The sequence below is a fragment of the Neophocaena asiaeorientalis genome, unplaced genomic scaffold, assembly GCF_003031525.2.
Source record: "Neophocaena asiaeorientalis asiaeorientalis breed wild unplaced genomic scaffold, Neophocaena_asiaeorientalis_V1.1 scaffold180, whole genome shotgun sequence".
Taxonomy (NCBI): domain Eukaryota; kingdom Metazoa; phylum Chordata; class Mammalia; order Artiodactyla; family Phocoenidae; genus Neophocaena; species Neophocaena asiaeorientalis.
In genome coordinates this window covers 413419-428183 of record NW_020173697.1, presented here as the reverse complement: position 1 = coordinate 428183, position 14765 = coordinate 413419, and positions in this window count along the sequence as shown.

Genomic DNA, 14765 nt, shown 5'->3' with positions numbered 1-14765 from the left:
AATTCCTAGGTGTGGATTGAAAAGTAGTGAATGAATATTTGCAAGAAATCATTAAAAAGCAAGATTAAAATGGTGTATAATCTTCCTAGATTATAAAACATTAACATATTAAAACATAATTTACATACATTTCATCTCGGCCCATATGAAACTGTCATTTATAAATTTTACACTTTTATGAAACATAATTCATTTATGTTATATGTATTTTACAACAAAACAGAAGTCGTTTAGTTAAAGCACATATTGTATTAATTCTTTTCTTGATTTATTTTTGTCTTTAAAAAACCTCTCTCCCAAATGAGAGGACTTTTTGTTTAAACAGCAACTTATATCAAAATATAAAATCTGAAGGAATTGTCTATTTGAAAGACTTTCAACAACTTTAGAGATATTTGTTGGGGTTCTTTTCCCTCTTTCTTTCTAATTTCCATAACTTCTCTATGTGAATATGTGTTTGTGTGATCTTCACTATCTTTTCCCACATAAGTCATGCATATCAGGCAGGAAAAGTGAATTTTGAAACTCTTATTTGCTTTAAAAATGTTACACACTGTGTGTTTGAGGCGAATAAGCCAAATTTAGAATATCTCTAGTCACAATGATAGAGCAAATGCAAGGAATACTAATTATTGATGTTAAAAGACAAAACCTCTCAGGTAGAAAATCAACTGCTTATCTTCTTTTAATTAAAAAATATGTACATTGAATTCTTTGGTCAGGCTCTATAAGTAATGTGTCCTCAATAGCTTTGATTGTCAGTAGTAATGTTGAGATTATGAGCTAGATTTAAACCAATTAAAGAGAATTTCTGAACAACACAAACATAAAAGGGAAAAGACATCTCCCCCCCATACCCACACCCCGAACTTCTATCCCCGATGCAGTAAGAATAATCTTTTTATTCCATTAAAATTGTCACTAACCTTATAATGATAAAAGAATGTTTCCATCTCTTACCTGAAGGAGACTTGTCAGTATAACAGGAACTGAAATTGGGACTGTTTTGTGTTGTCTATTACAGTACAGGGCTCTGTACTGCTTTGCCTCTTTGAAGGCTGAAGTAACAATGTATGACTATTGCCTCCTGGGACCTTATGAAAATGAGAGAAATAGCTGGTTCCAATAAATGCTATAGACCTTGACCCTGCGACAGAGATGAGAAAAACAAATTATTTCACATACACTAAAAAATAATTTAAATGTTATTCTAAACTTTGTTTTTCTTGCATATGTTATTTTGTATGTGCATCTGATGTTATACTCGGTCACTCAAATATGTAAGAAATGATTTTACTTATAAAAATACTACTTAAACCTTTTTAAGAGGGGCAAAAATCACCTTAGAAAGCAGCTGCATTGCAACTTCCACTTTTCAAGTATGTAACATAAATGAGTTTTACATAATGAATATACATGCTTTCAGCTAAAAAAGAAAACAAGCTTTGTATCTCAACAATATATTATGAAAACATGTTAGGATATTGTCAACCTAAGATCAGCCTGATTTGAAAACAAAAAGAATAAGTTCTTTTAATGAACTACTAGCCTGTGTTATATGTATACTTATTTTGCTGATTTCAGAATGGAAATTAATTCTCCTGAGAAAGAAATTTGAGGCAGATTACCTATGAATTTTTTTAGCCTAAATGTTAAGGTACTAAAACATAGTCATATGTTTTGCTTTTTAAAATATTTGCAAAAGACAGTCTGAAAAATCAAAAAGACATTAGAGGAATACTGAATTTAAAAGTTATTCTGCTTTTTTAAATTACCAATCTTTACGCCAGGAGAAATATGTTTAAGAATCATTAACACTTTAGTCTCATTGAAGTAGAAGCATGGAATGTTATTTTGAAAAAGAAAAACATATTTATACATATGCATATGTATTCTTTTTATAAAAAGAGGGCTAAATGGGTTTAATAATTTTTGGTAACAAAAAAGGGAATAAGAAGTATCACAGCCTAAAGCAAGAAGAAAGCCAGTCATGGTTTTTAGTCAAAGGAGAAAGGGCATTTTCCAGGGTAAATTTAGTTTTATTTGGAGCAGTTGGGGTGAAGGAGGGGTAGGTGCTTATATCAAGTTGAAACACCTGGATATCTGTCTACACAGAGCAACGACGTCCAGTGGTAACTGATCCTTTATTAAACAGCTATCTACTGATGGCTTACTAAGTGCCAGGCACTGTTCCAGGAGCACCAATGCACAAAACAAACAAAATCCTTGCTCTAGGTTGACTCAGGGCAATTCTTCGTGGAGGGTATGGAAATTAATCATTGGGTGGGGGGAGGGGAATCTTGTAGTTTTCAGGTTGTCCACTAGGTGGCAAAATGTGAAAAACCGACCGCAACGTGGAGCAAAACTTGGTGCAAAGAAGACAGTATTTCTCTGAAAATCTCACTCATATTCTGTTTAAAATGTCTCGTTTTGAGCACCACGGTTAACGGCAAATGGTCAGGATACATCTTGTGTTCAGTTTACAAAGCATTGCCAGCTGCTTTCCCCAGACTCACGTCTGCAAGATCCCGAAGCTTATCTTAAGAAATTTTGCTCTTTTCCTTCCCATATTTCTCAGTACCTTCAGGTGGGCGGTGTACAGAAATTTGCCTAAGGATATGAACATCTGGCTTTGCCTAGGGCCCCACGAAGGCTTGGATCAAGTTCATTCAACTTTACATAGATAAATTCAGGCATTCGACTTCAGTTTGCTAACTTGGGGAGTTACTGTCCAAAACACTAACATCTTAGCATAACATTCATGCTGACAAGTACCAAACACATTTGCTAATATATATACACGCATGCAATCATGCATAGATTTTGTATTCAGAGACCCCTTAAGTAAGACCTCACACTTACATTAAAGAAATACAATTACTTCATTTAATCAGATCTGTTCTTTGGCATAGAATCAAGATATTAGTTCCAAATAAAATCAGATCTGCATTCATTTTTAGATCTTTCAAAGACATGTTTAAGGAATCTCCCGTTCTTAGAAAAATGGTTTATACAGGATGTAGAAACACTTGTAGAGGGGCTTAAATGAAGAATTTGAGATTTTGCTCTGCTTTTGTACTTCTGTGAAGTCAGGATCTTTGTTTCCAGATGAGTGTTCTTTCGATCTAAAACTGAAATGTTAGAGATAAACATGTCTATGTGGAAAAATGCTCTGTCCAACAAGTCTGTGTGCTCTTTTCCTTAAGGACAGTATTAGTAGAGCATTCACATTTTAATAAGTGTTGCGGAAAATTTTCTCCTTGCATTTTCACTCTGGCCTTGGGAGTTCTTCATGCATTTGAAATGCATGGATCACAGCAGAATTTATCAGTTTGGTCATCGGGCTTTATAACAGCTGTGGATAAGAAGGAAAGCTTATTTTATACGAAAATTGGAAGCGTGGGTAAGTTTTCTGGCAGATGTGGTTGGTTTTGAGTTCGTGGAGTTCTAGGGTAACCACTGTTTAAAGGGAAGTGAAAACATGCACATGAATCTCAGGGCTTTCAATACACACCAGGCACCGGTTTATACCCGCTCTGCTTCCCTGGGGGTCCCACAGAAAGTTGAACTGTAACAACATGCATTCATGCAGAAATCATTTGTATAAAATCCATTTGGAGCTCTCAGTATAGCCAAGCTAAGGATGTGGTGCGGTATTACTACTGAACGATCTCTTCTTAACGTGCCTTAGCATGGTAACAGGATTTACCTGTCTGAACAAAAGAAGGAATAATTAAAAGGTGTTCACATATATGAAGCGCTCCTCACTGAAGCTGACGGTGAGTTGTAATCCATTCCCACTGACCGCAAAACAAGAAAAAGCCTCGAAGTGAAATATAGGGAGACTGGGGCCCTTATGGTAGAAAAAGGTGGGAAAATTCTAAAGAAATTAAGGTTATAACATATATATATGTGTATAACTGAATCACTTTACTGTACAGCAGAAATTAATGCAACATTGTAAATCAACTATACTTCAATAAAATAAATATTTTTAAATAAGAAAGAAATTAAGGTTATAACATATATATATGTGTATAACTGAATCACTTTACTGTACAGCAGAAATTAATGCAACATTGTAAATCAACTATACTTCAATAAAATAAATATTTTTAAATAAGAAAGAAATTAAGGTTATAAGTCATGGAATGGATTATAATGGGAGCTCATGGAATCTCCTTCTCTTGAGGACTTTATCAGTAAAATGTTATGTCAATAATCTGGGTTTGACTTTCTTGTTTTGTTTTGTTTTTGTTTCTCGCTCTCCCCAAATGTCCACATTAATTCTGCTTCGGATCTCAAGACCTGGGAATACAGCTTTTAATGGTTTCATAAAGATTCCATTACAACATTCTTTAATGAATTTATTATAATGAAATTTTATTCTGCATTGCAATCATTTTAGACTTTTCTCATAGACTTACAGCCTTTTACTAGAATTTTGCTTTTTATATTTCACAAACAATATTATAACAGGAAGAGTAAAGCTTCAAGTGAAAATGTTTAAAACACAAAATTCTCAACAAATCAACGTCTTTATGCAACCATATTTTAAACTTATCTTTTTCAATATACAAATATATCCTCTTCACAACTGTAATTATTGTATACATTCTGACTAGGTTTTTTTTTCACTTAATATTTTATTACAAACAGTCCCCTCTATTCTTAACTAGTTTTTATATTTTTCTAGATTAGTAGCTAAACACACTTGAATTTCTTTCCTAAACAAATTCTTCGTCATAGTAAATGGCACCATCATCTACCCAGTTTTTAAAGCCAAAAATCTTGGAGCATTCAATTTTTTTGTATCTCTGCGGCCACTGCCCTTTTCCAAGCCTCTGTGACTTTCCATCTGAACAACCTCAAAAGTCTGAAAACTGGCCTCCTTACTTTTATTCTTCTTCCACCCTATTGTCCATTGTTCACACAACAGTCAGAATGATTGTTTTAAAAACATAAATCACATCACATCACTCCTCTTTCTAAATCCTGCTGTAACACCCCACTGCACTTGAACAGAACCCCATTGTGTTACTACTGCCTACCAAGATCCACAAGCTATGACCTCTGCCTTCAGCCCTAAGACCATTTTCCTCTATGGGTTCTCCTATTCATTCATTCGTTCATTCATTCATACATTCCTTAAATATTTACCGACTTTTTCTTATGCTTCAGTGACTTTTTTAGGTGCTTGGAATAGAAAAGTGAATAAAATGTCATCTTCCTTCCTGAAGCTTCCATTCTACGGTACAGGGACCAAACTTGTTCTTGCCCCACAGCCTTTGCATTTGCTGCTCCCTCTGCTTTGGCATACCCTTTTCCAGACCTGCTCAGGGATGGATGGATATATTTGGATAGATACAGATGCGCAAATATGTCACTATAGCCAGTATATCCAGAACTCACTAGCCTGTGACCTCTAAGTAAAGTCACGTTTATGTTCTCAGCCTGCACTTGTGAAGATTAAATGAGTCAGAGAAACATTATCTGTAATTTTGATTTTATTAAGATCATTGCCAAATAAATATCTCCATAATATTTCCAGAGATTTCTGAGACACAGTTCCTTAGGGTTTTGACCAAACTACAAAATGCGCTCCTCTGTAGAGGGATTCTAAGTTACAAAATGCATTTCCAACAAGCTGAAAGATTATTTCCCTCCAGAGCCAGAGCTCTGCTGTGTAGCCTGGTGCAAATACCCGCGGCTTAACGGTATGGTTTTTATCATGGATGCTGACTGGAAAATAATTTAGAGATGTTTTTGATTGGAAACAAATTTGGACCCATCGGTGCATTGCATCTAAAATGTTTCCCCTGCAAAGTGTTTAAACTTTTATTTTTGCATTTATCACATTGTATTATAGTCACGGGTAGAGCAACCACAATTCCTAGTTTACGCCTGTTGTCTTGAGTACCATCTGGATTAGCATTTTAGCACTCTCAGAAGTGTCCTGGTATAGACAATAAACTCTAGTCCCCCAGGTTATGAGGCAGGTGCCTGGCTGGAGAAGCTGAGGCGTGCTGGGTGGTCCTAAGCCGAGTGTGGGTCTGTTGGAGAAATTGGTGAGGCTGGTGACCCAGGGATGTCTGGCCGATTTGCATGCAGAGAAGGGCTTTGAGGGGAAACTGACACGCTGGAGGCTGAGGGCAGAATCAGTGGAGGAGAGTCAGGAGGGCCTCAGAGATTATGTCTAAGCCTGTGAGGAGAGAGTTTCTCTTCCCGTTTCTGCTAAGAACACATCATAATCTAAGACAAGGAAACTGCAGGGAAGAGTACCATTTTAGTTATTTATTTATTTATTTTTAAAGAGGACCATTCTTAAAGTCTTTATTGAATTTGTTACAATATTGCTTTTGTTTTATGTTTTGGTTTTTTGGCTGCGAGGCATGTGGGATCTTAGCTTCCCGACCGGGGATCAAACCTGCACCCCCTGCTTTGGAAGGTGAAGGCTTAACCACTGTACCTCCAGGGAAGTCCCCATTTTGGTTGTTTCAGAGCTTAGTTACGCTTGTATCAGGAACAGCATCCTGGCGGAGGAAATGAGGGCAATGAGACATAACCCGAAGGTACTTTGCAACCCTCAACCTCAGAGAGCTGTGAAAGCAACTCAACCTGGGCTTCTAAGGATTCTGAGAAATATTCAGGTTGGGGGTTGGGTAATGGATTTGCGTGGGTCTTAACCATCAGTGCAGGATTTAACTTGGTTTGGTATCATTTTAGTTTTGAGTCCTCCAGTTATAGGGCCAATTGCAGCCTATCCATTAAAAAAAAAAAAAAAGGCTATTTGATAAATAGAGCCCTTCTTATCCTGGCAGGGACATGGATTGGCAAGAGGAAACTTTTCTGAATAGATAGGACCTTGGTGATTTAGTGAAAGGTTCTTTCCATTGCAACAGGATGCTATCTTTCTCTATCCAAGGCTTGTTATTAAAGTACTCCGAGATTTTTGGATATTTGAGAACACTTATCAATATCAACTTGCTCATTCAACAAATAGTTCTTTAGACCGTACTATTTTCCGTGCCCTGTGTGAAGTGATCATGACAACCTCAGTATATGGATGTATTCCTGTGGTTTCTTCTGTCGTGTGTATGCAGAGGACTCTCCCGAAATGTAAACTTAGCATCTATCTCCAATCTCTGCGCTAGATTACGTTTCAAACTACCTGCTGAATTCCTTCACATAACTGTCCTGTCTGCACTTTAAATCTACTGACCTAAAGGGGATTCATCCTCTCCCTCTCGTCACCACCTTACCTCCAACCCACGTCAGTTGCCCTGCACTTGTGTTCTCTCTGTTTATAACAGCAACGCCTTCTTCAGACCATTTGGAGTCTTTTTTTAAAAATTTTTTTATACAGCAGGTTCTTATTAGTTATCCATTTTATACATATTAGTGTATATATGTCAATCCCAATCTCCCAATTTATCACACTTAACTCCACCTTTATGGCCAACATTCAGTCTTTCCCCAAGAGGGTTTACTTCCAAAATGCCTCTCAAATCTTTCCTCTATCGTTTCCACTCCAACAGCAATACTAAAATTCAGATTTCCACCTTATTTCACTTGCCTAATTCCAGTAGCCTCTTCACTGGTTTCCTTATCCTACAATCTGTTGCATTTCTGTTTGACATTTTAGATTGGCTTTAGAAAGTTCTTCCCAAATCACAGATCAGAAATTCCATCTTTGTTCATGAACATTTCCAATTGCCTACAAAAATAAAAAGTCCCAACTCTCCATTTTAGCATCTCCTTTGTGCAATCTATATTTTCCAGCCCTTTCTTCCACTATGTCATTGCTCAGACCTTACCCTCCAATTCCAGCAGATTATTCACTTCCATGACCTCAGACACTTGGATGTTTCCAGGCTTTTGGTTATGCTATTGCCCTACCCGGGAGGACACCTACTGAAATCACATTCCTCCCTTTATACTCAGCTGGTTAGTACTAATTGATCACTCTCCTCTTCCTAAAATACTAGGTTTGGTTTTGTTTTAAGCTCTTTGAACACACTTCTTCTGCTGTACATTACGGTTAGTAATACACCAAATGTACTTGGGGGTCTGCCTCCCCTGATCCCTATAAATGGTCATGTGAACTTCCAAAGCTCACATAGCATCTCCAGACCTCTGCAAAGTTGCAGTGGTAGATATAAAATATTATAGAACTGTATGTGATTACGGTTGCCTTCCTCTCACTGAAGTCTTGGATGACAGGGCACAGTTTTTTTCATTTTTGTCCTCTTTCGCCACACCTGGTTAACTCCTTCCTTGCACAAAGTGAGCCATCTTTGAAGACTTAAATATTTATGTTAAAACTTCACTGTCATGTAAAATGTAATGCCCTAAATTTATGTCATATTATAGGTACTTGGGGGCTATAGTAATCTTGAATATGTGAGAAATGAGATTTCTCTGAAATAGAAAAGCACAGAATGCATCAGAATAACTTTAGGAGAGCAGGCCATGCCCGAAATGTGATTGACTACAGTAAGGTTTTAAATAAGTTGATATAATAATAACAAAAGTATTAGAGACATTCTGAGTCGATGACAAGGGAAATTGCTGAGAAGGTCAAAACACTGTTCCACTTAACAGCATAAAATAAAGAGACACACAGCAGCAAATATTGACAATATCTGGTGGCCAGTGACTTCAGTTATCAAAATGTATTCATGCATTTATGTATTTATGTCTATTTATTTATTTATGACAGTAATCCCATTCAGGAGGGCTCCAACCTAAGACCTAATCACCTGCCAAAGACCTTACCTCTGAATACCATCTCACGGGGGATTAGGTTTCAACATATGAATCTGGGGGGGACACATTCAGTCTATAGCACTAGGAAGTTTGACTTGAACTAGTGTGGCTTGCTCTTTGCTGCCCTTCCCAAAACATCTGTGGCCCCCTCCATCCCATTCTTATCACAAAACCCACGGTAGTCAAAATGCAATTCTGATACGGGTTGGAGTCGTTCTTCGGTCTCAATGATACCCATCTCAGGTTGCCAACTGCCTGAGAGGTACTTCTTTTGGGGGTATTATAATGCGTGAGTATTATTTTACTAGTGTATTTGTATAAAGTGGAGGAAACTGCTGCTGTTTACCTGGTGTGCCATCTCCATGACGTACGCATCCCAGTCTTTGAACAAATACATGCATTTATACACATACACACGTTGAAAAAGGCAGGGCCACTAGCTCCAAGCAGCTAATGATGGGGTCCTGGAAGTGGGAGGGGATGGGGGGGACAGGGTCCCCCCTATCATGTCCTTTATACTTTTCTTACAATTTTTCAATTTTACATTTTTAAATTTTAATTTAATTTTGTTTTCAACTTTCAACTGTGCAAAACTCATCTCTATTGAGAGAGAGATGCATTTGGATATTTTTGTCTGATGCAAAACACAAAGCATTTGATTCTGGTAATTTTCCTTGCTCTGATTCCATGACCATCAATCAACTTTCTGTAGGCTGGTAAAGAGAATGTACTGATCACATTCGGTAAGTCATCACAGTAACATCCCCTTTAGTTCTGGATTTAAAAATCAAAGCCACAAATAACCAAATTGAAAAAAGAGAGCGAGAGAAAAAAAATAAATCACACAAACAAAATATCAATGCCATGAAAAATATACTTTTTTTGAGGTGAGTTGATAAAACCAGATTTCTGAGGAGGTAACCAGACCAAGAACACATAGAAATTCAACCTGGTAATAAACACCACCTGCGAGAGCTGTTTGCATGGGCTTCACCTAACCCAACAGGAACTGGGCCTCATGCAAGAGTTTCCTCATTTCTCTGGTTCATTATTGACAATGGCCATAATCTTTTTTGGATGTATTATTTTCTTTGTTCCAGAAAAAAGGAAGGAGATTAATTGAGGGAGGGAGAGAAATATATATATTTTTTGATTTACGATGTCAGTAAGGACAAAAATCTCCAAAGTTAACTAAAATAAATAACTGTGAATTCCTTCATAAACGCAATTGTCTACATTCGGGGAAAAATATACAATGCAGCACCCAAACTGCAATAACACGAAAATTCACACACCTTGAAAATAGTGTCTATAGTTTCTGAGAATTTTGGAAATGCAATAAACTATTCGATGGCCTCAAGATTGCAAATACTCTGGAAGAAACTCACTGCAGGGCAACGTGATAGGTGACAGTGGTGCTGGTATATACACACAGGGCCTTATTTTGTTTCTTGTGTTGTCTTCTCGGCAAGAGCAGCAGCCTCGATCAGCTGTTCTAGGCCTCTCCACTTTTCTGTGATTTTCTCAGATTTCCTAGCACGGGAACGAAGCCAACAGTCAATGGAAAGCCCGGCCCTGGCTGAGGGTCTTTCTCTTCAGGTTGTGTACACGCACACAGCTCAGAAGAGACCACCATCCTGATGCTGTTTAACAGGAAAGCACTCTTTGCTAATTTTTTGCTTTGATAAAAAAAAAATTGGCAAATATACATTATGTTATATTTCTACAAAGATAGTCCTACATTAGTATGGTTTCCTTATGTGGTTAATTAAGCAACAAAGCAAAAACACATATTGTATTTACTCCTGATAACTGGCCACATTCAGTAATTTTGTTTTAGCTAATCATATCATTGAACATTTTAAAATGTAAGTTCATAAGTACGAAAGAGTGTATTATGTCAGATCACAAATTTATAGCTTATTTTAAAAACTTGATGACAAAATTAGGTCATGCTAATGGTTAAAAAAAAGTATTTTCGAAAGTAAAAAATAATTTTACTTTTTAAAAAAGTTCCACCTTAATTCTTTAAGCAAAAAAAGAAAAAGAAAAACAGCAAGTGAGCGGAGCTCTTGGAATTCCTTTCTTGTTTAATTTTTAAAATAATTTAGGGGGAAGGGACATACTGGTAAAGATTTTGTCTTTAAATAGTTTCTTTTGGAAAACATCAACAACTGAAATATTTAAAAAGTGATTAACCACTTGCAAGAGACTGAAAACATCCTAGGTATGTGCATTCCCAAAACATACATTTTCCAATTGAGACTTTTAAACTGTCGATACCCAGGAGACAATGCCATTGACGTGTACCTGGCACTAGTTCTGCCAGTTAATTTTTTCCCCAGAGAGTACTTTTGGGCGACAGAGTGGCGTCCTGGCTTCCCAGGTTGTTGCATTGACAAACTGCAGTGGAGTAAAGTCAAGGGGCCTGACAAAATCTCATTAATCATTTTAAATTAAATCCAACCCTCCTGTCCAACCAGGCCGAGAAGAAAGCCAATTTTTTTTTTTTTAAACAAATGAAAATTTCCTCTGTAAAGATTTGGTATCTTTCTCTGGTTGGTCTTTAATTTGATTAGACAAAAATAAAATAAAACAATCCACTTCTCTAAGCTTGAAAACAAAACATTTGTCCAGATATGATTTAACAGATCAGCCAAGTGTCTTTTAAAAATGAAACAAATTTTGAATAAAAATACCTGGAAACATTCTGAGGGGAAGCAGTACTAGTTAAATTAGGAACACTATTTATCTTTATTTTCTGAATACTTCAATGAATTTATTTTGCTCTATCGAAAATACATCATCCTTAATAACATCTGAAAGAAGAAATAAGAGAAAAAATCCATTATCCATAATATCTTGGTATATTGTATCCCAGTCTGTTCTTTCCATTCATAGGTTTTTGCTTTGTTTTACATAGTAACCATAATGTGTGTATATATGCAATTTAATCTTCTTTTTAATATTTATCATTATTTATAACTGTTAACTCACATTATTCATAAACATCATGGCATCATAATAACAGGTCATGAGGATGCGTTCTGGTCTACTTGACCAGTGCTTAGCACGCTGTCTGGTACCCCGTGTGTACTCAAACATTGGTTATTTTTTACAATAGCCCCAGGTTTGGGGCATTCCAGTGGTTTCTATCTTTTTCTTTTTTTGAAATTAAAAACAATGACGTGACTAAGAGTGTACGTACTGCCTTTCCTCTATTTGGGGGTTATTTCCTTAGGATGGCTTCCCAAAGTGGACATATTCACTTACAAATGCTTGTAAACAACTGTAGGGAGTTGAGCTATTAATAGCGATATTAAAGAAAAAGTTCACTTTAAACACAGGAAAAGACTCCAATTAGAATAAATGGGTTATTATTTTAAATATATAGACTTCTGAACAAGCTAACTCTCGTTTAGCACCATATTAATAATATCGCCAATCATGTAAAGATCAGTTTAGAGAAGTAACAAGATCAATGGCTTAAACTCTCAAAATTAAAAAAAGGACAATCAAAGTAGCAGTAATTTATGCAAATATTTGAAATTAGAAGACCCAGAGAAATGAATTTACATCCAGAACAATACATAGGTTGAATCTGTATTAGTTTTTTTTAAGAGTTTGCTCTAAACATTCTGATTTGTAAATTGTGTACACCTGAAAGGTCTGGTTATATTTTTTTGAAATGCAAATAGTAAAGTCATCTTTCTATATACTTATATATTAGAAACTAAACCAGGGCTAAAATAATTCAGTTAGGTTTACTGAGAAACTGCTTTGGGCCAAGGTCTGTGTTAGGTACTGAGGGAGACATAAGAAGAATAAAATTTCCACCTGCAAGAATTGAGAATGTTGCCCTGGAGGGGAATGAGTCTGAGGGGACTTTGAAGGACAAATAACATTTCAACAGGTAAAGAGGCAGAGGGGTTACGAGCTTTCCAGAGAGAAAGCACCACAGATGAGATTAGAGAGTGTTAGTTTGAACAGAGTGCGCTTAGAAAAAATCCTGTTGATGATCAATTTGGAGGACTCGTAAAAGTTTTCTAGCATTTTCTCTTTTCCTTTTCTTAAAAAAATATCTGTACTGTATTTTAAAAACATAAGTAATGATGGTGTATAGAAAGGATGCACTAGCAGTATGCAGTTGGTATGGTGTGTTCTGGGCTTGAAACAACACGGCCCTTACCGGGGAGGAAGGTGTAGACAGGTCTGAGTTGCAGTGGACCATAAATTCTCTTGTGGGTTTCCGCAGAGCTCAGATTACACACTGAATAAGGAGGTATTTGGGCAGAGACGATATAAAAGCCATTAGCGCTACTATGATTTTCTAGCCTCAAAGAACTCAGCCCCAAGTGGAAAAGGTAGACTCTCGAAAAGGCCTGAGTGTAGATGAGAAAGGAACAATCTACTTGGGCTGCAGCACATGCAAAGCTCAGCGTCCTTCTTGAAACTCCCCTTCCCTAGCTCTCGGGATGCCATTCTTCTCTGGTCCTTCTACAGTTTGTTTGTTTGTTTGTTTTTTGTATTTTTTTGCGGTACGGGGGCCTCTCACTGCTGTGGCCTCTCCCGTTGCGGAGCACAGGCTCCGGACGCACAGGCTCAGCGGCCATGGCTCACAGGTCCAGCCGCTCCGCGGCCTGTGGGATCTTCCCGGACCGGGGCACGAACCCGTGTCCCCTGCATCCGCAGGCGGACTCTCAACCACTGTGCCACCAGGGAAGCCCCCTTCTACAGTTTTAAAGAGCCCTCATTTTCTTTCTTCTTTTTCTCTACAAAACCTGAAATGCTGTGTTTCCCAAGTATTTCTTTTTACTCCACATATTCCCTAGAGGAGGTGTCTTTTCCCATGCTTTACCTCGTATAACGACCCCCAAACTTACATATCTAGTCTTATTCTGTACCTGCAATGTTCTATTGATTCTTTCAAATTCAAAACATCCAAAAATTGGAAACATCATCTTTTCTATTTCATCCCATTGGTTGCTTCCCCTAGTAGCTACCTTTGATGATAGGACAACCAGATCCTCATATTAGAAACCCTTCCCCCAAATCACTAAATCCTATCAATTTTCAGTTGTTTTTAAAAATTCATTCCTCCTCTGTAAATCCTCTGCCACTCGCCTAGTTCAGGCCTTACAATAGAATCTGACAGGCTGGGAGCAATCCTTGACCTTAAGAAGATCACATTTTGATAAAGAAGTTGGACATGTAGAAAATTAACACCAGTAGTATGTGTGATAGAGACAGTCTTTGATAGCTTTGACCAAGAAATTAGATTTGAGGTGGCTCTTAGGTGATAAGTTGGGGGACTTTAAATATTTACTTGGTCCCACCGGGTCTTAGCTGAGGCAGGTGGGCTCCTTAGTTGCAGTTCGCCGCCTCCTTAGTTGTGGCATGCAAACTCTTAGCTGTGGCATGCATGTGGGATCTAGTTCCCTGGCCAGGGATCGAACCTGGGCCCCCTGCATTGGGAGCGCGAGTCTTAACCACTGTGCCGCCAGGGAAGTCCAAGGGGGACTGTAGATACAGGAGGGAGAGGAGGATGCTACAGAAAGAACAGCTTGTAAAAGGCAAAGACAGACCAGACCACATTTGAGGAATGTTGCTGGAGATGAGGCTTTAAAGATAAGCAGAGGCCATGGGCTTCCCTGGTGGCGCAGTGGTTGAGAGCCCACCTGCCAACGCAGAGGACACGGGTTCGTGCCCCGATCCGGGAAGATCCCACATGCCGCGGAGCGGCTGGGCCCGTGAGCCATGGCCGCTGAGCCTGCGCGTCCGGAGCCTGTGCTCCGCAACGGGAGAGGCCACAGCAGTGAGAGGCCCGCGTACCGCAAAAAAAAAAAAAAAAAAAAGGTAAGCAGAGGCCAGATCGTGAAGGGTCTTACATGCCACACTAGGGAGGCTACACTTAATTTTGTAGTGAGAAATGAGACATTGAAAGACTTTCTCTAAACTCTCCCTACTGATCATCTAAGAGCCACCTCAAATATAAT